Below are 26,823 nucleotides of genomic sequence, written 5' to 3'. Positions count from 1 at the left end.
AATTATTTCATTTAAAAGTAGACATTTCAAGCTTTCTATAAAAATATTTCTCATGTCTGTGAGGCAAGCAGTTTCAGTTCATTTAGCCTATAAGACATGCTCCAGTTCACATGCAAATGATTGCGCCGGTGCCTGCTGGAGATTTCATGTCGCGAGCAAGAGCGGATCATGAGTCATGAGTCGGATCAAGCATAATTTATTTTTAGACTTACTTGTTGGCCAGTTGTGGTCTGTGCAATAAATATTAAAAGTTCTAAACCATCTATTGTGTTATTTTGTTCCACTATAGTAATATAGTAATATGATAATATGTACAATAATATATTGAATTTGATAGGTGTCTCACATTGTCCCACAGCAACATTAAAATAGTGTAGATTAGTGTACATGTTACAGACAGAGGAGGTCGGAGACACAGGTACAGTTTACGATGTTTATTGAGACAACCAGAGCAGTGAGCAGGTGAGTGAAAGCAGATGAAGTTCTAGACAGACGATATATCAAGACAGTGATACTTGACTTGATCTTCACTCCAGGTTCGATGAAGGCAGACAGACATGGAGCAGACGCTACACAGAGACACTCACGGAGTACTGGAGAACACAGATGATCTAGGAGACACACTGGAGACAGGTAAGTAGTCCGTAAGCTAAGCATTCAGGTTAGTTTGCGTTAACGAGACCGGACAATGACTGAGTGACTGTATTTTATAGTGCTGCTGATTGGAATGGTGATGAGTGTCAGGTGCGTGTGATCAGTACTCTGGTGAGGGAGTGCGACGCGATTGGCTGGGTGCAGAGCCTGGCGTGTCTGTGACAGTACAATGTTTAATAATAATATATATTTTTTTCTATTTAGTGTCCATTTCATTCATTTAACAAATTTAATATTGGGGGCATCCAAGTTATTTGACATATTTGAAAAAAAAAAAAAAAAAGTAACGCAATAGTTAATTTCCTTGGTAATTAGTTTTATAATGATGCAACTCAGTTACTATTTGTGGTAACTATAACTAATTACTTTTTTAAAGTAACGTTTCCAACACTGCACAGAAGAAACAAAAACAAAAACAGACAACATGAAATTCCAATTGTGGAATTATAAATAATTATAATCCAATAATATGGTTTGTAGAAAACAATTATTAGCTCATTTGGAAATGGTTTGGTCAGCATATGCCCATGTTTTTTTTATATATATATATATATATATATATATCAAAAAAATTTGTGATGAAGAAACAACATGTGACATGTCCCTCTCATCAGAGAGTAGAGTCCTGCAGGCAAACCGCCATTGAGCCTCTGTGACCTGGCCCACATCCACCACTCCTAACCAATCAACCAACCAGACTGACTCAGTCACTGCTGAAGAGAGTTTTAGTTCACCCTTTGACATTTTAAAAGTCATATTAAAATGTCTTTCATCTGGGTTTGTGTGTACTCACTAGTGTAATTGAAGTGATCAGTGTGTGTTTAAATGCAACACACACACACAAACACACATTTGTTTTTGTAAATTTTGGGGACATTCCATAGGTGTAATGGTTTTTTATACTGTACAAACCGTATTTTCTGTCCCCCTAAACTACCCCTACCCCTAAACTTACCCATCACAGGAAACTGTGCACATTTTTACTTTCTCAAAAAAACTCATTCTGTATGATTTATAAGCCTTTTGAAAAATGGGGACATGGGGTAATGTCCTCATAAGTCACCCTCTACTTGTAATACCTATGTCATACCCATGTCATTATACAAATTTATGTCCTGATATGTCACAAAAATGCACACGCACGCACACCCACCCACCCATATCTTTGTGGGGACTCTCCATAAGCGTAATAGTTTTTATACTGTACACACTGTATATTCTATTCCCCTACACCAACCCTAGCCCTAAACCTACCCATCAAAGAAAACATTCTGCATTTTTACATTTTCAAAACAAACAAACAAACAAACATCATTTAGTATGTTTATTAATCCATTTCCCTTGTGGGGATCGCTGGCTGGTTCCCATAATGTAGGTGACTTCAGGTTTTACTATGGTCCCCACAATGTAATGTAAACCTGTACACACACACACACACACACACACACACACACACACACACACACACACACACACACACACACACACACACAATGTGTTTTGCTAAACAACACAACCACACTGTCAAGTAGATTTAGTCCAAAGGTTGAACTGTGAACAACTAAGGTTGTTTTGTATGTCACGTCATGGCAGGGTACATTTTGGAACCTTTTCACAGACTGTGATGATATGTTTCCACAGCATTAACATTGTAAAAAAAAAAAAAATATATATATATATATATATATATATATTCTTTTTTCTTTTGGAGAGTCATGAAAATGCTATCTGAGATTTTTTTATTTTGCTTTAGAAGCAAATGGGCACACAAATATCATATTTGCTGTAGTCTCCTGTTCACCAGTATTGTTTACCCAACTATGACGACTTCTGATAACCCCCAAAATATGAAAAGGGCCAATTAGGCATAGTTGTTTCATTGTTTTAATTGATATAAATATAGAAATGTTTAATTTAAAAAATAATTTGATATTTTTGTACATTACCGTTTAGATTTTTTTCTTTTTTTTCAGTTCACCAGTTCATAAAATCCTTGAGTGTGATACAGATAAAAGATTTTGTTGTTCTTGTCCTGTTCTCCTACTGTATAGGTTATTTTGGGGCAGATCACTTTGTTCCAGTGCATTTATGTTGTTCATTCAAGATCCATCTTATCTATCAACCATTTTTAACTTACCTAAAATTCATGAATTAATCTTGTTAAAATAGGTGGTGTATTCACTCTAAACTAGAATACCAGAACCCTGTTAATCAACATTTAATTTCCTTTTTTTTTTTGTAACTCAGAGATTTTGACCTCATATGGCAATGATGGCATCGAGCAGCATTGTTGCTATGGTTAAATGGGCTTGGGGAACACCGGGTAAGGCTTGTGGGTGGGATCATTTGTTAAATCAGTAGAAAGTAGAGAAAATACACTGCAAATATAAAACGCACACACGTGCAGTAGTAGTAGGCTATAGGTCTCAATAAAACCTCTACATTCATTTCTGCTGTATAAGAGTGCTGTCCAGGGTGAAATTCGAAAAAGTTAAATTCGGTAAGGAAAAAAGTTAAACTCGGTTAAAAATGCCCAACTTTTTTTGTCTTACCAAATATGTAATACCAAGACATAAAAAAAAAAATAATAAAAAAAATAGCCACAGTTGCTGTAATAAGACGTTACAGAATTATGTGAATGTATCCAAATCAGATACTGAGGTTGGAAGAGACTATTATATCATGATTGTAGTTGCTACAGATGGGGACAAGGCTGTTTGCATCTCATTCTGCAAGGATGAAGAGGATCGATAAATCCAACAAGCGTATCAGATGTGCTTAAACTAGCTTGCATATGTCATCGCTGCATTCAAACGACATATTGCTCAAGGCGGGCATAGAGACATTTGACATGAGCAAATTGTCCCTTCAGTCGCAATGTTGGAAATAACTGGGTGATATTTCACTTGCATTAAACACCCCTTCATTTCTTTTTCTGCACACTATAAAATAGAAATGTTACCTCCACAAGCTTCACACCTCTGAGCTTCTCATATTGTTGTATCAGCTGTTTGCAAAATAGTTTTCGTTGGATATATCCCATTTAGACCTGCCATATTTAATTCATTTTCTCCTTCTTTTGATTTTTCAATGGATAAAAAGAATGCTGTTTGCTCACAGTCTCTTCGCTGGCAAATTTAGTGTCTGATAAATGTTTCCTTTATTTCTCCAAACATTTCCCCCTTTCATATTTCACCAACAGTAGTTAAGGGTGACTATGTTATGTTCTTGCCTTACAGACAGATATTAATATTGATTTTCATAGAAATTACTTTTTGTCGTTGTGCTGTCCAATTTACAGGACATCCAGTGTGTGGCTGAAATATTCTTTTTTGTAAGTCATTGAATTTTCCATCAAATAAATTGACACCAAGAGTGGAGAAATTTCTAAACATACTATGTGAAACATATTTCAAAACTAGAATCATAACTTATGTTCAAACCATCAACACAGGTACACCATGTAGGCACACACAACTTCATCACTGGTTCAGTCTTGTGTATGTCAAGACACACAGGTTAGTTTTGCTATCAAAGTGAGGACATTCCATAGGCGTAATGTACATTCTATCCCCCATACTACCCCTACCCCTAAACCTACCCACACAGAAAACCTTCTGCATTTTTACATTTTTAGTTAAAATGTTGTTTAGTATGTTTTATGAGGGCTCATGAAATGTCCTCATATTTCATGTTTACATCATAATACCAGTGTAATACCCATGTCATTATACAAATTTGTGTCCTCATAAATCACAAAAACGTGTGCACACACACACATACTCGGATTCGCTATCTTTGTGGGGACTCTCCATAGGCGTAATGGTTTTTATACTGTACAAACTGTATATTCTATCCCCCTAGACTAACCCTACTCCTAAACCTACCTATCACAGAAACTTTTCACACAATGTAGGTGATCTCAGGTTTTACTATCCTTGTGGGGACATTTGGTCCTCACAATGTAATATAAACCTGTACACACAGAGAGAGAGAGAGAGAGAGAGAGTTCTGAGTTACATCACATTAATTTAATGCCACATTCACCTTATTAATCTAACTCTGCATCTCCATCTTCAACTGTCTTGAAATTAGGGGCAGTCACACAGCTCATAGTAGACAATAGAGCAAGATTTATACTTTATCCATGGTGTTTGAACACATACGCAGCTTGTGCATGGACCCAGCCCTCACTGCCAGCTGCCACCCATAATTAGTAAGGATGTATGATACCATTTTTTCAGAACTGATCGGATACCAAAAGTATCGGCCAATACTGATGCAATACCAGCGCAGGGTTTTTTTTAGTTTAGAATTTCTATACCACAGTTTAGAATTTCTATACCACTGTGTGTGGAAGTGATAACCACTCTTTTATGTGTTAAACACAATTTACTAAATACAGACTGATTCACTATAAAGAAAAACAATAAAAAATGTATAAAACAAAAACAAAACAAATTTATATATATATATTATATATTATGGCTGTCAACGTTAACGCATTAATGTGATTAATTAAAAATCCTTAAAATAATTTAATGCATATTTAACACAAAAAAATTACAGAAGCATGTCATAACGTAATTTACGTCACGCAGTTAGATGATCTTAAAGTCCATGCTGATTATATTAGATGGCAGAGAGAATTATTCGTTCCAGTGTCTGTTTCACTTTAAAACACAAACTCTCTGTCATAGTCTGTCATTGTATCAGAAGAGCGCAAGCCCTCCCACATCGCGCTGTTCCTCTCTGAACGGAACGTCGAAACACCCCACCGCTGTATGGCCAAATGATATGAAAATTATGTTTCTCGGCTGGATAAAGCAAACCATCTTCTTGCTATGAAAGTTTTGATGGATGAGGATTGCAATCAAAGTAAAGACGATTGCGGTGACGTACAGGAGTCGTATATTAAGCACGCATGAGTCCGTTATATTGATGGGCAAACAAATCATGTATGAGCGTTCTTGACGCACTGATAGCACATTGTTTTTATGCACAGACACATTTCAGTACATTCACGATGTTTTTACACACATTCAGGATAATGTTTGGATTTGTCCTGTGTATGTATGTTGCTGTGTACTTTAATATATATGCAGGTCAAGGCGGTTGGTTTATGTTTTTTTGGCATGTCCATGTGGTCCTGTTCAGTATTGCAACTTGACTTGTCTAAATGTAAACAAGCTCTTTGCTGTTGCACATACTATACACTATGAATTCTGAAACATTTTTTTGCTGTGATTTTCTTTTATGGGTGCTTTGGTGTACATATTTGTATGAATTATATGAAAAAATATCATTTGGTTATTTGGTGTCCTTTTTTGGAAAGACATCTAAATTTACCTTGAAAAAAGCTGAAAAATACAGTTTTGTGAAAATCACACTTCAATCTGATGGTTTAGTTGCTGGATATAGGCAATGATGGCAAAATGGACGTGTTAAACAAGATAAATGGTATATGCTTAATTTCACGATAAGTGTGTGATTAATTGCAATTAAAAAAAAATCTATTGACAGCCCTAATATATATATATATATATATATATATATATATATATATAAAATAAAGGTGAAGCTGAAGGTGTGGAGAGTTGAGGTGCATCCAGACACCCGGAAGTCTGTGGCAGAGGCAGTGTGATGATTGACTGATGTTGACCCATAGGGACGAGGGAGCCCGGAGGAGTCCTAGGGCTGATGGACCATGGTAGAGATGAGGGAACGCAGAGCCAAAGGACTGACAGGCTGAGGTGAAGACATGGGCCTGGAGGCCTGAGGTGCAGCCGGGGACTCAGCGTCACGCCGTGCAAGTGGAGGGAAAGTCCGAGGTGGAGCTGACGAGACGCACAGAGCTAGCGGCAGGGCAAAGCTGAGGAGCTGGACAATGTCAGCAGTGCCGACGTATCCAGGGGACTGGGCATAACCACCAGAGGGGATGTGACCAGGCAATTGGATGGGAACATAGGAAAAGGAAGATATCCGGACGGGATTGGCAGAAAAGGCGAAGACTCTAGGGTTGGGAGGCATATTATAGATAAAAACATAGATATGGTAATAGTATTATAATATGTAAGTCTCCAATACAGAGTGGCACAAAGTGCTTTTGCCCATCCTGTGTGTAGAATGATGCACTTGAAGCAACATGGACACCTTGAAATGTTCAAAGCACAAAGGGGAGAGACATTTCTACGTAGTGTATTATATCTAATCTATGCAACAGTTTATTGAGCTTTTTCTTTTAACAGTTTTTAATTTCAGTTACTGTGCACGTGAAACAATTCACAGTGCTCTCTACTCCAGTGTTGTGATCAAACAGACACCCGGTAGCAAGTAACAGATTTAGAAATAGCAATAAACACCAGCAAGATAAAATCCTTTTATGCAAAACCATAGACCTTTATCTACAAATCAAAGTATCAAATCAAGTATAATAATAGGAACATTGAATCAATCTTGGAGAGTGTTTTACCATGCTGACTGTCGTAACCAACACAGAGTTTGAATGCTGAATGGAGAATGACAAATAGCCGTGAACTTTAATTTAACGACTTAAATATTCATCTGTACCTCACATTAAGCTATCCAATGGCTTCAGAAGACTTGGGCTGTGTTCGGAATGGCACACTAACTAACTTACTGCCACGTACAGTGTATATTGCCTAGTATTTTTTTTTTTTTTTTTTTTTTGAATAGTTTTGTGAAATAGTGTACAATTTGCAACAAATAATGTTTCAGAATAGTATGCTACAGTGTTGCCACATGAGAAACATTGAACATTAAAGGTGCAGTAAGTAGATTTTGAACATTGCTGTTGGACATTGTTGATATCTGAAATCAATCCAAACAAACCCACCCCTCTCTTCATTGCTCCGCCTCCAAAACTCACACTCCAATACTAACCACCCTGCTCCGAGTAGGTCTTGAACCCTGGCCAGATTACTGATGGCATGGGAGGCAAATGCACTACCAATGACACTAAACACCTCATTCTCGAGCAGTCGTCAGTGTGCAGTGGTTTAACAGCAAAACTCTCACTATCTGGCCACTGATACACATGCAATGCAAGTGGATGTCTGTTTATCACAGCTGAAGCACAACAAAATGCTTCACAAAAAATAAAGCACAGTTGATGAACGAACAAGGAAACACAAAGTGTTCGTTGTTAGTCGCAAACAGCACAGCAGCTCCAGACAATCAAAACTGTGTTACTCACATGAGAAGCAGGATCAAAGCAGCCTCTATGTCTGTTTTCAGGCCTTCCCACTTAGCTCTCTCCAGCACTGGAAAGCTTTTCTAATATAAACACGGGTCCTAAAGCACTTGCCCAGTCACAAACCTTCATTCCAATGATATTCTTTTGAGCTCTTTTGTATAGTGTCCCATCTCTCGTTCTGCAGTTTTTTTCTTATTTTCAAATCTCCCTCTTGCTCATAGCTCGTTCTCTCTCCTCGAATGTTATATGCACCCTAATGCTGATTGGTTAGACGTTTGTTGTTGGTGTCGGCCCGACTAACTTCAAACAGTGTAGTTGAAAAAATACATACTCCACCTTTAAGCACAGCTGTCCAGGTTGTTACCTTACATATAAATGTGCTAACTGTTTTTTTCTTTTATGTGCAAATTTGAGTGAAAATGTGCTACCTTTCGACTGCCTTCAACAGCAGTCTTGATCTAACCCATAAAAATTCAGTTTGTTTGTGTAAAGTCAAGTTGATTTAGTGAAATTAAATCTTGTTTTTTGACTTAAAATCAATTGGATTAGATTTAATTGGATTGGATTTAGATTTAATTTTGCATGGCAAAAAATGTATAGTCCTACTGAAAAATGTTAACATAAAAATGTGCTTAATGTATGCAAATGAACTACTACGGATGCACTTAGTTGCATATCATAAATCATTACTATTGTTTGTTTTGGGACACATTTGTCTGTGGTTAACTTGGGATGAGAATGCAAAAAAAAAAAAAAAAAAGAGAAAGATCTGTTTATATTTAACATAATGGTCTAAATAGCCTAAGTTGTCTAAGTCTCATTAATTTACAAAGGACTCAACTGATCATGCTACTAAACAACACAAGGCTGTGGATTTATGCAATAAGGTCACCAGGGTGTTACTTAGTCATTTGGTCTTGAAGTTTGTGGAACAAAGGAGGGTCTTTATTGATCAGCTCTTTCAATACAAACCCTGATTTGAGATTAGGCAGGTATGGGAGAGCGTTCTCCTTCAGCAATTTAGGCACCATGGGCAGGGTTGGGCAAAAATACATCAAAATGTATTTTAAAATAAAATACCAAATACCTTAATTTTAAGTGTATGAAAATAAACTACAAAATACAGCAGCCATACCATGTATCAAAATAAACTACTGTATTTTTGTATTTTAAAAATACTAAAAAATACTTTTACAAGGGAGCATGAAATTTCTTCACAAACCATCCATCAACTGGCCTATTTGGTCTATCCCTTCACCATTACACTAAGTTGATTAAGCAAACAATGTTTGATAGCAACAGCTTTTCTCTGCCCAAGTCATGCAATAAATCTGACATATGCAACCAGTTAAAGGCACAATTTGTAGGATTTTAGGATTATGATATCCAAAAACCACTAGAACAAGTTATATATTTTGTTGACTTGTGTACTTGCATTATCCCAAATGTTTACAAGAATGTTTAAGTCCATAGAAATAAGCAATTTTAACCAGGACACAGACCGTGCCCATGTGTCCCATCAAGGACACCATACCCTCGATTTACGTTTTTATTTTGTCGAAACCATGGAAACACCAAAGACACTTTAGTGTGTGTTTTATTAGACAGGGGAGCAACTGTTTGGTTACATTCATCAACAGAAAACTCATCATGTTATAAAGCTCAAAACAGTAAGTCTTATTGTTTAAATCTCGTTTTCTTGATTTACAGCGAGTACCATGTTTTACCATGCCTAATAACGATCTAGCTTACTGCAGTGTGCAACAAGTGTCTCGTAGCTGCCGAGCGAACACAGAGAGTGTGGTGACCCATAGGGACGAGTGTGGTGACCACACAAATGTATCTAATATGATAAACAGCGCTGCTTTACCCCACATACGCTTGAATAGAACTTCTTCGGAAGCGGTGACTGCTGCATAATAAAAGTTAAAAGCTGCTCCCGAGATGTGTCGTGCTCATCTCTCATTAGCAATCACTCCATGCTCTGCTTCATACTACAGTAACGTTAATAATCTTATCCATGAACATGATTTCTGTCTGAGTCTCATCCCGATTCTTTTCCACCAGCTGTAGACATGAAGACAACACCTCTCATGATTCCGTGAAATCAAAGTGTCATCAAGCTTCGCCTTTGTTTTGAATGAGCGACCTTTAGCTGCAAAAATGTACATATTGTGGCTTTAACAGATCAAATATTCACATATCCCTGTGATCTCCCAGATGAAGGTTAGTTTTAAAGTAACCAACAGTTTAATGTTTGCCAATGACACATAATTGTATCCTAATTTAGTTACTTGGTGTTTGGTAACAAAGGGCCTACTTTTCATCAGCAACACTAAATCAATGACAAACAAGTCATTCATAAGAAGACAACTGATGTCACTTGTATTAATAGCTTGCTTGCGCAGTGAGTTACAAAAATACATAACAGCTACGACTGTTGTAGCATGGAGACTGTGCTATTATGCTTATTGTTTCTCTTTGGTTCAATGAAAAAAAAAACTGACTAAATTGACCAAAATATTCTTCTTTAAAATCATTTATTTATTGGAATATTTGTTAAGTTGTTTACAAAAAAAGTCACCAAAATACGATGAATACACTTTGAGCAAAACCCAACACGCAACAGTATATCTTAGCCTTATTACAGTTCACACTTATGCTATCACAATGTTAGTTGTTGTTGGTGTGGGTGACTTAACGTTAGTATCCAACAAGCTATCGTAAACAAGCTAGCAAACAATCTAGGTAACATTATAATCGCATAGCGGAATCACGGAAAAAATCTGTTATTTGACTAGTTACTCAGTATCGTCAGTATTAAAGAGAAAATAATCACTTTATACTAAGTTTTTTTTTTAATAAAATAGCCTTAACAGCCTACTTACTGAATCTCCTCTTAACTACTGTCTGTAGAACTGGGGCCCGTTTCAGAAAGGAGGTTCAACCAACTCTGAGTTAAAACTTGAACTCTGAGTTGAAACCAGAACAGCTGAATTGACTTAGTTCAATCGACTCTGAGTAGGTTGACTCAGAGTTTTTGATCAGATTGCCGAAAAGGCTGTGATCGATCAACGTAGGTCCTTAAAGCCCTGACAGGGCAGAGTAGTTCCAGCTCTTGCTTGTCCGACGAGGGAGGAAGCGCTGAGAGGGAAATGACCTGTGCTCTGAATGGAGTCGAGAGCACCTTAGGGACGTAGCCATGCCTAGGTTTCAAAACGACTTTGGAGTCGTTGGGCCCGAACTCAAGGCATGCAGGGCTCACGGAGAGGGCCTGCAAGTCGCCAACTCGCTTAACCGATGCTAGTGCAAGTAGCAGAGTGGTTTTGAGCGTCAGGGGCCTGAGGTCAGTTGAACGCAGTGGCTCAAAGGGAGGCCCTTTAAGAGCTCTGAGGACCAAAGAGAGGTCCCAGGTGGGAACAGTGAGAGGATGAGGAGGATTTAATCGCCTAGAACCTCTCAAGAAACGCACCACGAGGTTGTTTCGTCCCACTGACTGGCCAGCGATAGGAGCGTGAAACGCTGCAATGGCTGCTACGTAAACTTTGAGCGTTGAAGGAGTGCGACCCAGATCCAGATTTCTCCTGGAGAAAAAACAGTATCGGAGATACATCACACTCCACTGGGTCTATGTTGCGTGTAGAACACCAGTCAACAGACTTTGTTTGAAACATCAGTCAACAGACTTTGTAAACACCAGTCAGTTTGCTAGCATGAGTCAAAAGAGCCAACCCCCATGTCTCTATGATGCTCTGATGCAGAGATATAGATCTTGCTAAACGGTTGCTAAGGTACTCTGTTTGGTTGCTAGGGAGTGGCTTGGCAGCTGCCAGTAATGATAAACCAAAGGCTGCTTGCCAGTATGAATGCTATAAACCAACCCCTATGCCTCTATGATATTCAGATTTGAAGATATCTGCCTATGCTTTGGGTTGCTAGGGTGCTCTAAATGGTTGCTAAGGCGTGGCTATGATGTCTTTAAGGTGATTTGTGATTGGCAGTTTGCTGCCTCGAGTCAAATGAGCCCACCCTCATGTTTGTACGACACTCCTATCCAAAGATATTCGTTTGATCTTTTTCAATGGAAGTCAATGGAACTTGTTACTAAGGTGCTCTATATGGTTGCTAGGGCGTGGCTTGATAGCTTCACAATGATCCTGAGAGACTGATTGGTTGCCTGAGTAAAATGAGCCCACCCCCTTGTCTCTATGACACTGTAATCCAGAGTTATGTTCAATACAAAATCCCTATGTAATTTCCCATAGTAGGAAAACACAGTACTTCCTGGTTCATGGGCACGGCTTCACCATAGTATGTCTATGGGGCAATTTTGGGCAGCTCTTGCGCCCCAGGGGTACAACTTACACCCCATATTGAGGTATGGGCTGACAGAGCTTGCCAGCCTCTTCAAACGTGGTAACCCACATGTTTCTACGAAATTCTCGCTCGGAGCAATGACTCGTCAAAGTTTGTCGCAATGCAAAGTCTATGGGATTTTTTTCGCTACTTTTTCGCCCGCCGGACGAACATCGTACACCCGATCGCTTATAAAAGTCATAGCACAGGTCTCCCCAATGAGCCGGTCGATTTGACACCTCATTCATGGGTCTAGGACAAACGCTGCGGGAGGAGTAGCGCGCAGAAATAAAAGTGGAAGAAAATGAGTGTCTGTGACTGAGAGAGAAAGGCTTCTAAGGGCCTGCGTGTGTGAGTGTGTGTGAGAAAGTGACAGTTGAAATTCTAATTTCTGAAGATTCCGCCATTGAAAGTCAATGGGACTTTTTTGGCCGCTTTTTCGCCCCCTGTGCGAACATTGTTGGTCCGATCGCTTATAAAAGTCATAGCACACCTCTCCTCAATGAGCCGGTCGATTTGACACCTCATTCATGGGTCTAGGACAAACGCTGCGGGAGGAGTAGCGCGCAGAAATAAAAGTGGAAGAAAATGAGTGTCTGTGTCTGAGAGAGAAAGGCTTCTAAGGGCCTGCGTGTGTGAGTGTGTGTGAGAAAGTGACAGTTGAGATTTGAATTTCTGAAAATTCCGCCATTGAAAGTCAATGGGACTTTTTTGGCCGCTTTTTCGTCCGCTGTGCGAACGTCGTTGGTCGGATCGCTTATAAAAGTCATAGCACACCTGTCCTCAATGAGCCGGTCGATTTGACACCTCATTCATGGGTCTATGACAAAAACTGCGGGAGGAGTAGCGCGCAGAAATTGTGTCCAGAAGAAGAAGAAGAAGAAGAATAATAAGTATGCAGAAGATTAAGAATGGAGCTTTGCCTTTGGCAAGCACCATTAATAAGTATGCAGGAGATTAAGAATGGAGCTTTGCCTTTGGCAAGCACCATTAACTAGATAAAAAAGTTTGAAGACAAACTTTAAGTTGGCTTGAAAAAGCCGGTCCAGGAAGTTTGAAGTAATTTTAAAAGTTTGAAGTTTGAAAGTTTAAGTTTTGTTAGATAGATTTAGTTCACTAGATAGACTTAGTTTGATAGATTTAGTTTGATAGATGTGTTCTGGGTGGTTGATATGGTGTTGCTATGTGGTTGCTAGGGTACTTGGGGTGGTTGCTAGGGTGTTGCTATGCGGTTGCTAGGGTACTCGGGGTGGTTGCTAAGATGATGCTATGCGGTTGCTAGGCTACTCGGGGTGGTTGCTAGGCAGTTGCTATGGTAACCTGGGTGGTTGCTAAGGTGTTGCTAGGCAGTTGCTAAGGTACTTGGGGTGGTTGCTAAGGTGTTGCTAGATGGTTGCTAGGCAGTTGCTATGGTAACCCGGGTGGTTGCTAGGGTGTTGCTAGGCAGTTGCTAAGGTTCCTGGGGTGGTCACTACGGTGTTGGTAGGCGGTTGCTAGGGTGTTCTGGGCGGTTGCTAGGCGGTTGCTATGGTAACCTGGGTGGTTGCTAGGGTGTTGCTAGGCAGTTGCTAAGGTACCTGGGGTGGTCACTACAGTGTTGCTAGGTGGTTGCTAGGGTGTTCTGGCCGGTTGCTAGGCGGTTGCTATGGTAACCTGGGTGGTTGCTAGGGTGTTGTTAGGCAGTTGCTAAGGTACCTGGGGTGGTCACTATGGTGTTGCTAGGCGGTTGCTAGGGTGTTCTGGATGGTTGTTAGGCGGTTGCTATGGTAACCTGGGTGGTTGCTATGGTGTTACTAGGTGGTTGGTAGTTGTCACAGATAGTTACTATGAAGTTTCTATAGAGTTCTTAGCATGTTCTTAGCCCACTTTAGCACTTAGCTAATCACTATTAGCATGTAGCTATTCACCGCTAGCATGTGTAGCATGTTGGAAGTCCAGTTTGCTAGCATGAGTCAAAAGAGCCATCTGCCATGTCTCTATGATGCTCTGATGCAGAGATATAGATCTTGCTAAACGGTTGCTAGGGTACTCTGTTTGGTTGCTAGGGAGTGGATTGGCCGCTACCAATGATGATACTCCAAAGGCTGCTTGACAATATAAACCAACCCCCATGTCTTTACGATGTTCTGATGCAGAGATATAGATCTTGCTAAACGGTTGCTAGGGTACTCTGTTTGGTTGCTAGGGAGTGGCTTGGCAGCTGCCAGTTATGATAAACCAAAGGCTGCTTGCCAGTATGAATGATATAAACCAACCCCATGCCTCTATGATATTCAGATTTGAAGATATCCCTCTTTGATTTGGGTTGCTAGGGTGCTCTAAATGGTTGCTAGGGCGTGGCTATGAAGTGTTTAAAGTGATTCATGATTGGCCGTTTACTGCTCTGAGTCAAATGAGCCCACTCTCATGTTCCTATGACACTTCTATCCAACGATATTCATTTGATCTTTTTCAATGGAAGTCTATGGAACTTGTTGCTATGGTGCTCTATATGGTTGCTAGGGCGTGGCTTGATAGCGTCACAATGATCCTGAGAGACTGATTGGTTGCCTGAGTAAAATGAGCCCGCCCCCTTGTCTCTATGACACTGTGATCAATAGTGAGTGAGTGAGAGAAAGGGTTCTAAGGGCCTGCGTGTGTGAGTGTGTGTGAGAAAGTGACAGTTGAGATTTGAATTTCTGAAAATTCCGCCATTGAAAGTCAATGGGACTTTTTGGCCGCTTTATCGTCCGCTGTGCGAACATCGTTAGTCCGATCGCTTAGAAAAGTCATAGCACACCTGTCCTCAATGAGCCGGTCGATTTGACACCTCATTCATGGGTCTAGGACAAAAACTGCGGGAGGAGTAGCGCGCAGAAAAAAAGTGGAAGAAGAAGAATAATAAGTATGCAGGAGAATAAGAATGGAGCTTTGCCTTTGGCAAGCACCATTAATAATAATAATAAGTATGCAGAAGATTAAGAATGGAGCTTTGCCTTTGGCAAGCACCATTAATAATAATAAGTATGCAGAAGATTAAGAATGGAGCTTTGCCTTTGGCAAGCACCATTAATAATAATAAGTATGCAGAAGATTAAGAATGGAGCTTTGCCTTTGGCAAGCACCATTAATAAGTATGCAGGAGAATAAGAATGGAGCTTTGCCTTTGGCAAGCACCATTAATAATAATAAGTATGCAGAAGATTAAGAATGGAGCTTTGCCTTTGGCAAGCACCATTAATAATAATAAGTATGCAGAAGATTAAGAATGGAGCTTTGCCTTTGGCAAGCACCATTAATAATAATAAGTATGCAGAAGATTAAGAATGGAGCTTTGCCTTTGGCAAGCACCATTAATAATAAGTATGCAGAAGATTAAGAATGGAGCTTTGCCTTTGGCAAGCACCATTAATAAGTATGCAGGAGAATAAGAATGGAGCTTTGCCTTTGGCAAGCACCATTAATAAGTATGCAGGAGATTAAGAATGGAGCTTTGCCTTTGGCAAGCACCATTAATAATAAGTATGCAGAAGATTAAGAATGGAGCTTTGCCTTTGGCAAGCACCATTAATAAGTATGCAGAAGATTAAGAATGGAGCTTTGCCTTTGACAAGCACCATTAATAATAATAAGCTTAAGTACAATATCAGTAAGTTGGCTTTTTCAAAGCCAACTTAATAATAATAATAAGCTTAAGTACAATATCAGTAAGTTGGCTTTTTCAAAGCCAACTTAATAATAATAAGCTTAAGTACAATATCAGTAAGTTGGCTTTTTCAAAGCCAACTTAATAATAATAATAATAAGCTTAAGACGTAGATCAGTAAGTTGGCTTTTTCAAAGCCAACTTAATAAGCATATGTTATTTAAATAACAATGTAGTGGGGTCTTTGTTTTTTATCCGTTTTATTTTGATAAACATGACACAATACAACATCGCGACTACATGAAAAGAGCTTTAACTGTTATAAAAACAGATTTTTGAGCATTAGTGGAGCAGCTGAAGGCGTGACAATAAACACGAAACACACGTGATCGTTGTCATGCGGTGAATCCGGCCAATCATGAAACAGCTGTGTCGTCATCAGCGCTCGTGCAGCTCCTCTTGAGAAATTGCGCTGGCTAACTCAGGCGGCTGATCTCGAATCGCTCTCGCGGTACTTTAAAGCCACACGTCACAGTCACATGACGTCAGCGCTGTCTCAAGTCGGACAACATTTCTTACCGGCATGCACTGCTTCAAGTCAGCCGCCGATCGGTCTTTGCGGCGCTGCATCAAGTCGAACAAGCCTTATATGAACGCAGTAAAGCCGCGGTCACATTAGACTTTGAACGTGAGAAATTTCTTCGGATGCTGTAACGGTCGTGATATGACGTCACGGTCTACAGCTTCTTTTGCATAAACATGAATTCAATACATAACTTAAAGTTATGCATTCAAAATGTAAAAATATAGAACCTACTCAACTTTACTGCAAAAATATTATTCTTTTAATTCAGCCTAGAGGTCATGCCGTGACGAATCGATCTTCCTACTGGTCACAGATCTTCACGTGATGCGAATTCGCAGGTTAGAGTTCACCAAACTTTAGGTGTGTTCGACATCGGCTGCGGATGGATGTAACCGATCGGCGAGATTAGCCGCGTGCAGGCGGGGAGGAGCTGAAAACGGAGACGTGAAGTCGGACACTTTCTGCTTCCCGTAGTGACGCTCGCGCTGCGTTTGCATCGGTTTGCATACTTTATCACAACTGAAGTGAAATAAATGCAATATTTGACTAATACACTTATATTTCAGAGACCTTTTCATTCAAAACTTTACTGCTTACAGCGTCTGGTTTTACAAGAATAAAGTTCAACATAAGCATATGTTATTTAAATAACAATGTAGTGGGGTCTTTGTTTTTTTATCCGTTTTATTTTGATAAACATGACACAATACAACATCGTGACTACATGAAAAGAGCTTTAACTGTTATAAAAACACAGATTTTTGAGCATTAGTGGAGCTGAAGGTGTGACAATAAACACGAAACACACATGATCGTTGTCATGCGGTGAATCCGGCCAATCATGAAACAGCTGTGTCGTCATCAGCGCTCGTGCAGCTCCTCTTGAGAAACTGCCCTGGCTAACTCAGGTGGCTGATCTCGAATCGCTCTCGCGGTACTTTAAAGCCATACGTCACAGTCACATGACGTCAGCGCTGTCTCAAGTCGGACAACATTTCTTACCGGCATGCACTGCTTCAAGTCAGCCGCCGATCGGTCTTTGCGGCGCTGCATCAAGTCGAACAAGCCTTTTAACTTTAGAACGGGGTTGAAATTTTTCGCACGAGCTTGCGTTTCCGGCCTGACGCATTCGCATGCGTTTGAATGGAAGTCCGAAAAGTGCAGTGTGACCGCACCTTAATGCGTTTTATTTTTAAACTGGGTACAATGAGATGACACCCTTCAGCCAACGAACACTGAAAGGACATTTAAAAGTGTAAAAGCATCAACAAGGTACTTTCAACAGACCATGAAAAAGTGTGATTCTTTCCACAGCAATAACGTACGAGTAAATATAACTATATCTATATTATATAATATAAGTTGCCTTAATAAAAATGTTCATAAACTTCAGCATTGCGTGATACTATTTCAAAGTGATTTCCATCATTTCAAAAAAAATAATGTATTTACCTGTGAAACAAACCTGGAAAGAGACGTGAGGCTTTGAGGAAAAAAACGAGAGATTCTTCGTGCATTCCAGTGAATTATTAATGGGATATATCGTAAATTATATCGGGAGAAAAGACCACAAATGTGCAGTATATGTTGTCCTTTTTCACTATTACAGCGGTATGCAAAAAGACAAAGGAAAATAATGACGAGGATAGAAAGCAGCGACTGAAAATAGATATTCTTGTTATAACATGTTACGTTAAAATACCAAGCATTACATTATTCTCATGATGTCAAAATAAAACATGAAAGAAACATTGACAGCTCATTCAGTCAAAATGACGGATAACAACCTTATGATTTGAAACGATTAGTTTCAGTCTTTTTAATGGAAGTTCCCCAAACTGGAAGTGGAACCCATAATTCGAAACGTAGCTAGGCTAGTCAGAAATAAGGTCAATACTTTGACACAATTTGCATTGTAAAAAGAGCTGTATAAATAAAGGTGACATGACGAGTCAAACGTACAGAATACAGCTATTTATCTATAGACCGACAACTTTTTGACATGAACTGCAAATTACCACAATACATAAATAATTAGGCGTACCTTAGTGGGAAACAACTGACCTAAGCGCCGCGGCAGGAACATCAACTTGAGCTCGTGAGAGAGAGTCATTCTCCAGGATGATTGGCCGAGAAGACGTAACATGAGATGAGATGGAAGACATGCCTAACAAAGTTAACGTTTCTCCTTACAGTCATGACGAATAGAGGATCCATACAGATAGATAATGAGCCGATTTATAACGACCGTCATTTGAAGTGTCACAAAATACTGAAATTATAGTAAATCATGGGATTTTTTTCATTATTGATCGTACATCGTACAGAGGTCAAAATTATCGTACAAATACTTATCGTACGTCTGGCAACAGGTGTGTGTAAAGCTGCGGTGTGATCCCGCCTGTCTGCCTCAATGATTTGCCGAATATCTTGCCATCTGAGTGGACTAGAAGCTTGATTGACATGTCTCTGGACAAAATAGGATCCTCAGCTTTGAACACATGCCTGATATGTATATCATCGTCATCACTGAAGGACGCCAGACTGTTTGGATGATGGTGCACGATCGCGTGTTTCTTCATTCGTCTCCATTTTGTGTTTCGGACAACCGCGACATAACAGTGGATTATTTACCAATAAAAGCTCACAGAAAAGTGAAAGTAGTCTCATTTGAAAGAAAACATCATAAGGTAAAAGATGGTATAGAGTTTGTTTTTTCCACATTTATCATATTTATTATGCGATTCTTTTGAAGATCGTTCAAATGATGTTGTTAAAACAATAAAATAAACTATATAGCCGAATTCCTGAGAATGAGAGCTTTCTTCTGATATATGACATGTCTGTTTTATGAAATATGCGAAAAATTCATATTCATATTTATATTTCTTCATCGTAGTCAAGGGGAGGGGCGTCTTTGGCATGATTGTATATTTAAGCTTTATCTTACTAATTTGTGTAAAATAAACACAGAAGTCATTATATTCTTTGTAAAGATTAGATTCTAAGCTTTCAAATGGTACCATATATGGGTTGATAGTATCTCCAGAAATCTTAAAACAAAATAAGTGAATATATTATGACGTCGTTTCGGCCCGCCCACGGGCCGGCAAAGTGGAAGAGTATGGAATTACATTTGATCCAAAAATAATGAACGTACCTTTTCAAAAAAACTAATAAAAATATAAATTGAAACTGAATAAAATGTCTGTGAAACTTAAAAAATAAATCGCAGGCAAAATGTTTGACTTTGTTTTTAATACACTGCATGTTTTGCTAACAGTTTCTTTTCTTTCTTTCAATGATCTTTACTTACAAAAGCATTTCCAGAGTTTTCATTTATGCTTCTGAAGTTTTCGTTTACGATCCCAGAGTTTTCGTTCGTCTTTCTGGCATAAATCTCTCGCGGGGCGGGGCCAGCAGTGGTGTGTTATCATTGGCTACTGAGTTTTTGATTGACAGCTTCTTCTTGACCTGGAAGTGAAGACGTCAGCGTTGTGTTTACAATTACATGTGTGGTGAGCATCTGTAAGCGGCTTCTTATTTCATTTAAAGATATGAGTTTTGTTTTTGAATTTTATCTGTATTTATCTGCGGCTTCTACTTTGTCGACATAAACTTTTAGGAGCGTGAGAGATCAAACGCGAGAGAAAATTAATGTCTTGGGGTTTAATTGTACATTAAAGGTTATAATACTGAAAATATTGCATAATGTCCAGTGTTTTCGGAGAATATTTGACTATTTCTGATGATTCTTCTCTATTGTTGGGTCCGATTAGGTTGTGCTGTTACAATTTAAAGAGAATAGGCTACTAGTATCATATACATGTATATATTCAGCCGTCAAGAAAGTCTCACTCCAAACAGGTAATCAAGGTTGGCAACCATGGCCATCACTCTACCCATTGTTAGGATATGCACATACACCATCACAGTTAATGATCACTCAATTCTGAAGGATTCAAACAATATGAAAATAACAGTCGTGGCTTGCTGTAAGACGGTATAGACCTCAAAGGGCATTTCAGTACTCCACACAAAGAATGATCTTGTTGCCATTTTTTATCATTCTAATAATTTTATTTAGTTAACATTATCATCTAACATATAAAAGTAGATGTTAGATAAAATAATTTGGAGATCAAGTATTTTGAGAAAATCTTTTCAGGTTGAGCGATCTAGCACAGAAAAGCAGGTATACCTGGGTACCAATGACTAGACAGACACATAAAGTGCAGTTCAATCATGGCACACAGTTTATTGTCCAGGGGTACATTATATAATTAGAAAATAAGAAGTGAAACTAACAGTTCAGTGACTGAAGTACATAAAAGGACTATAAGTTCACTTATAACTATGACGTGAGGTCTGAATCCTTTTAGGGTGTACAGAGAAAGATCACATGATGTCTGAAGGAGACCGAGCACATGATGTTTCTAGAATCTCACAGTAGATTTTTTTTTTTTTTTTTAACAATCAACAGTTTCAATTGTGACTTTATATATATATATATATATATATATATATATATATATATATATATATATATATATATATATATTATAAAAAAGTTGAATAAATGTAAATGAAAATATGAATCAATTCAAATAAATTTAAATTCTTTATTGTCACTACAGCATACACACAGGTATCAAAGTGAAAGTGTTGGATGCAATTATGTCGTGAAAGGAACGACCAGAATCCACAAAACACTAACTGCATATTCATGTAATGCACAGTATTCTCATGATATACAGTACATTACTATAAAAATGCACAAGCACCTATTATAGAATACATGTGTAAAATTCATAAAATTCATTTTATTACCATTTTTTTTAAATATAGTGAATAAACTGTATTAATGAATGGAATGAAATGTTCATGTTGTCTGAATACATTTTGGTTTGACTGTATGACTTTCATTCTCCACATAAGCACAAATATCTTTAAGAAAATAGTCCATCTCTGTGAGCCCATAAGTGGACTGTAACCCATACACGTATGATGGTTGGTGGGAAACGATTGTTAATAATTAAAACAGTTTAAATTATTAGTATTTTTCTCATCTATTGTTTCACTTCAGAAGACATTGATTCATCCACTGGGCTCGCATGGATTACTGTGTCTTTAGGACTCGAAGACATGTATTATTTTCCTAAAATCCTAATTCATGTTTATCTGTAGAAAGAAAGTAATATGCATCATGGATGGCATGAGGGTGAGTAAAATATATGAGATTTTTTTTGGGGTGAACTATCACTTTAACATTCATATGTTGTTGGTATGCTAATCCAAGATCAGTATGGACTAATAAGAATAAAGTACAGCCTCTTGTGTGTTTGTGAACTGTGTCTTGTTTTAATCTAGAGCTCCAAAAAAATTTAAATATTTGCATAATATCAGGTGTCTGAAGATCAGGATCGCAGTCAGTCAAAGGAGATGTGTCTGAAGAAAATAAGATTCTTGCCTGATGGGGACAGTGGATCTCTGGGGCTACCACTCCCTCCTCTGGGTCAGCATCAGAATTTTGTTAATGGAAAAGTTGCTCCACTCCTTGAAAAATAAAAAATCAGATGTATTATAATCTAACAATACAAACTGCTTTGAATTCCCACATAACAAATTATGCAGACTTAAAATATTTATTTCAAACAAATTATATATAATTTCAGCCATAATTACTTTCATGTATTAGGTTTTGCATTTGGCCATACAGTACTGTGCAAAAGTCTTAGCTTTGTTGTTTTAGCAATGTTTACCACCCATGTTTATTTTTTGGTCTTTATTACAATGCAAACAGAAAATACAGGAAATATGCACACAAAAAAATCAGAACAAAATTGATTCTATAAGCAAAAATCAGTATTTAACGTGACCTCCTAGACTTCCAGTTTTTTCAAAGGAGAAACTTCTGATCAGATTTTGAAAGTTTTCTTGGCCTTCCAGTCATTTTCCATTCCATTTAGGTTTGAGAGAGCCAGGTTCTCACTATTACTCAAGTGTTAGGAGAGGTCACTAAATACTTGCCACTTTAGCCTGTAGAAGTCTTTTTTTCTGTTTTTTAATAATGCTTACAAATTTAAAGTATTTCCTGGTCATATTCTAATAAGAAGTCTGAAAAAAAAATTATATGGTCCATTGCTAAAACAACATCTAATGGTGTCCTAAGACTTTTGCACAGTATTTTATATGTATTATTATTAAAGACTACCTTTTCCCCTTTAAATATGATCTAATCCAAGGCTGTATGTACAGTATATAACCAGATCCTGTAATGATTGGGTTAAATCAAGACAACACTGCTGTATAAAGTGGGCTCTAAATGAGCTCTAAAATACCTCTCCATCTGAAAAAGCAAAAGCAAGTAATGTTACTTAAATTGATTTTGTAAACGTAAAAAATACCGACTTACCGCGAGTATCCAGATAACGACGATGATTATATCATTCGTCTGTGCTAGGCCTAAGAAATCATCTCACTATAGTAGCAGCAGCTACAGATAAAATAATAAAAACGCCTATCTTTACATCAAATGAAATAAGAAGCCGCTTACAGACGCTCACCTCCACACATGTAATTGTAAACACAACACTGACGTCTTCACTTCCAGGTCAAGTAGAAGCTGTCAATCAGTAGCCAATGAGAACACACCACTGCTGGCCCCGCCCCCGCGAGAGTTTGTGCCAGAAAGACGAACGAAAACTCTGGGATCGTAAACGAAAACTTCAGAAGCATAAATGAAAACTCTGGAAATGCTTTTGTAAGTAAAGATCAGTGAAAGAAAGAAAAGAAACTGTTAGCAAAACATGCAGTGTATTAAAAACAAAGTCAAACATTTTGCCTGCGATTTATTTTTTTAAGTTTCAAAGACATTTTATTCAGTTTCAATTTATATTTTTATTAGTTTTTTTGAAAAGTTATGTATATTTTTGGATCAAATGTAATTCCATAGAAGAGGTTTTAAATAAATTATACATTGCGACATTATCCTTCACCTGAGCGAGGGGGATTCAGACTAGGACCATGACGTCAGCAGCTCTGATTGGCAACAAAATCTGATTGGTCACAGACCAAGTTGAAGAGACATTTGAATTCCGATAAGTCTCAAGTTCAACCACTCAACATATTTTTTTCGCATTTGACGTATATATCAATATAGATTTGTGTGTACGATTGTAAAACGATTCTGCTAGTGTAAACTTATTAAACATATTTACACATATTTGGAAATTGTAGGCTACATATATTAAAAAATGGGCTTTTAATGCATTAGTCATACTGAAATAAATAAGCACAAGTAATAAAATGAATTCCAAGGATGAATAGGTAAACTTAAAGGTATACTCAAATTTAACTTTAAATACACCACAACTTCAGGATATTAAATAATGTATTTTATAAATATACTTTTAGTGCATTGTTACAATGATCATTTTCAGCATGCAGTTAAAGTATACCTCAAATATATTTTTATAAAGTGCAAATAAATATACTTTTAAAAAATAAACTGAACTTACACTTCAAGTATATTTTTCTAAAATATATTTTTTAGAAAATATACTAAAGTACAATTATTTTAAAGTGTGTTAAAAGTTGTATTGTGAAAATATGATGCTAATATACTTTTTATATATTTAAAGATAGTACATTTTTTGTTAGTATATTTGCAATGTACTATACCCTAGTGAAAAAAGTATACTTTATTGTATTTTAAATATATTCCCTTTTTCTGTAGTACACTGCAAATATACTAACAAAAAATGTACTATCATTAAATATATAAAAAGTATATTAGTATCATATTTTCACAATGCAACTTTTAACACACTTTAAAATAATTGTACTTTAGTATATTTTCTAAAAAATATATTTTAGAAAAATATACTTGAAGTGTAAGTTCAGTTTATTTTTTTAAAAGTGTATTTATTTGCAATTTATAAAAATATATTTGAGGTATATTTTAACAGTGTGCTGAAAATGATCATTGTAACAATGCACTGAAAGTATATTTAAAAAATACATTATTTAATATCCTGAAGTTGTAGTGTATCTAATGTTAAATTTGAGTATATTTTTTAAGTTTACTTCTTCATCCTTGGAATTCATTATATTACTTGTGCTATTTATTTAAGTATGAATGCATTACAAGCCCATTTAGTCTATGCAGTGTAGCCTATACAATTTCCAAATATGTGTAAATGTTTATTAAGTTTACACTGGCAGAATCATTTTACAATCGTACACACAAATCTATATTAAACAACACACCAGCAGCACAAGTAATGCGAAAAAATATGTCGAGTGGTTAAACCAAGCGGCAACCTCCCCCTTTCTCTCGTGAAGCCAATACGGAAGTAACTTAAACTGCGAGTCATCGACTGGCCGCTAGGGACAGGCTCCAAAAGAGAGCAGAATCTCATAGAGTCCCATGTTAAATTGGCCGAGTTTATAGCAGAAAAAAACATGTTTACAAGTTGGTTCAAATTGTGGTTTTGGTCTATACTGCTATTTTTGCCCTTCATGACAACTCTGAGGGGGGTTAATTTTTTTATAACTTATCCGTTTAAATTATATTAAGCCTTGAAGTTCTGCATAATTAAGGGCGTGGTCACTTGAGTGACAGGTAGATTGCGCTGCTGTCTGTGAGCCGTCATGTTACCTCAGCTGCTGCTGAATTTGGCATCTCAGCCGTTTTTGTGCTTTTTTTCTCGATTATTTTATACAATTATAAAATATGACTTGCTGCATAATATTCGAGACTGATGTGAGTCTGTGTAGATGTGCATGCATGGGGAAGAGACACAGAACACACGTTGTTGGATCGTGGCATTGGCTGAAAGTTTTGATTGTGAGATTTACTACAATGACAATGGCAGGAGGATATACAACTCTGACAGCACTGCTTGGATATTATAACTAAAACTGCTGGACTATTTTGAAAAAAGTATACTTTGGACACAGGCACATTTGTTTGTTAGATACGATCGTATACAGTTTTACAACATATAGGCTGCTCAGATTGCATCCTTTCTTGAAGAACGATGACAGAGAGCAGATAATTCAGAAGAAATGTGAAATGTTTTTTTGTTTTGCAATGGACACTCATATTTTACCCAAGTGCCACAGATTGGATTCATCTCGCGATCTCTATTTCATTATAAAGGTATGAAGTCCCATTTGATTTTCCATGTTGTTATTTGCACACCCAACACTACTGGTGTTGGAGCATCTATATCTTAAAGAAACACTGATTGACAGTAAACCTTTAGAACGTTCTGATGATAAAACTTATCTTCATTAATATTTTAGATCGTATCTAAGATAGATAGATAGCTCCTTTGCTTGCTAACATGGTCACGTCGAGCTAGGCGGGCGTGGTTTCAGCAACCGTCACATCAGCTCAAACCACCTCCCCGCCTCTTTGCCCATTTTCAGTTATCCGGGAGTGACGTGCGGTGACGCGCAGCTAAGATGGCAGCGGCCTCATTTTTGCTTCAAAACTGCTGTTCAGTAGTGATGTGTCGTTCTTGAACGATTCGTTCATTTTGAACGAATCTTTAATGTGACTCGGGAAGAACGAGTCGTCTCGGGGGGTGATTCGTTCAGTCGCGCATGTGTAATATTCTACAGGTTCTGTACTGCTAGAAGTAGTTCACCTGATGATTCAATTGATTAGTTCATTTCATGAGTCTTTCGGGTTTTGAGTCGTTCCTTAATCACGTGACAGACCCACACGCTACCAATGCATTCTGAGCCGGAAAGAGAATTATGGAGTCAAATTAATGCCTTAAAGTTTTGCACAAAAATAGTTTTGCAAAACACAAAAAAGAATTGAGCAATAAAAAAATGTTTTGCAAACAAAAATAAAGAACTGCAAAGGAAAAATAAAGTATTGAGCAGAAAAAAATAAGTTTTGCAAACAAAAATAATAAATTGCAAAATAAAATAAAGTAGTGCAAAAATAAAAATATAATCAATTACAAAAATCAATGACAGCTGTAATCCTATTTTATCTTTGCCACATATTTTTCATGCTCAAAACTACTAAATCATTTGCAACGCTCATTTTATTCTGCGTTTCAGTCAAGCGTGCGCTCACGATACCGGTTTTCTTTTGCGCTGCACTTTTCTGCACGGATCTCTTTATGGCACTGGTTTGACGTGGGGGTGGAGTCAAGAAACGGGGGCACGCCCCCGCGAAACACGTCATCGGCAGGAGACGCAGATCGCAACAGAACAGATCAAGCATAGAGACAGAGCGCATTTATTAAATCTGAAAACCACCGGGGAAAAACAATCCAACCGTCTCCAGGCTGCCTTCTTGTCTTTTCTGACTCATTACAAAAAACAGAACAATGCCTAAAAGCTGCTGTGTGACAAGGT

General features: G+C 37.7%; 1 long non-coding RNA gene across 1 annotated transcript; it reads right to left on the bottom strand.

The window, feature by feature from the left end:
• Window positions 1–21,907: 21,907 nt before the first annotated feature.
• On the bottom strand, window positions 21,908–23,030 carry LOC125266075. Its single transcript, XR_007184422.1, has 2 exons — window positions 22,853–23,030; window positions 21,908–21,993 (listed from the first exon to the last, which is right to left on the bottom strand). It is a non-coding gene; the product is annotated as an uncharacterized LOC125266075 (long non-coding RNA).
• Between the last annotated feature and the right edge of the window lie 3,793 nt (window positions 23,031–26,823).

The sequence above is a fragment of the Megalobrama amblycephala genome, linkage group LG4, assembly GCF_018812025.1.
Source record: "Megalobrama amblycephala isolate DHTTF-2021 linkage group LG4, ASM1881202v1, whole genome shotgun sequence".
NCBI classification, from domain to species: Eukaryota; Metazoa; Chordata; class Actinopteri; order Cypriniformes; family Xenocyprididae; genus Megalobrama; species Megalobrama amblycephala.
The sequence above is the reverse complement of the archived record's forward strand: the minus strand, read 5'-3'. Positions and strand labels throughout refer to the sequence as shown.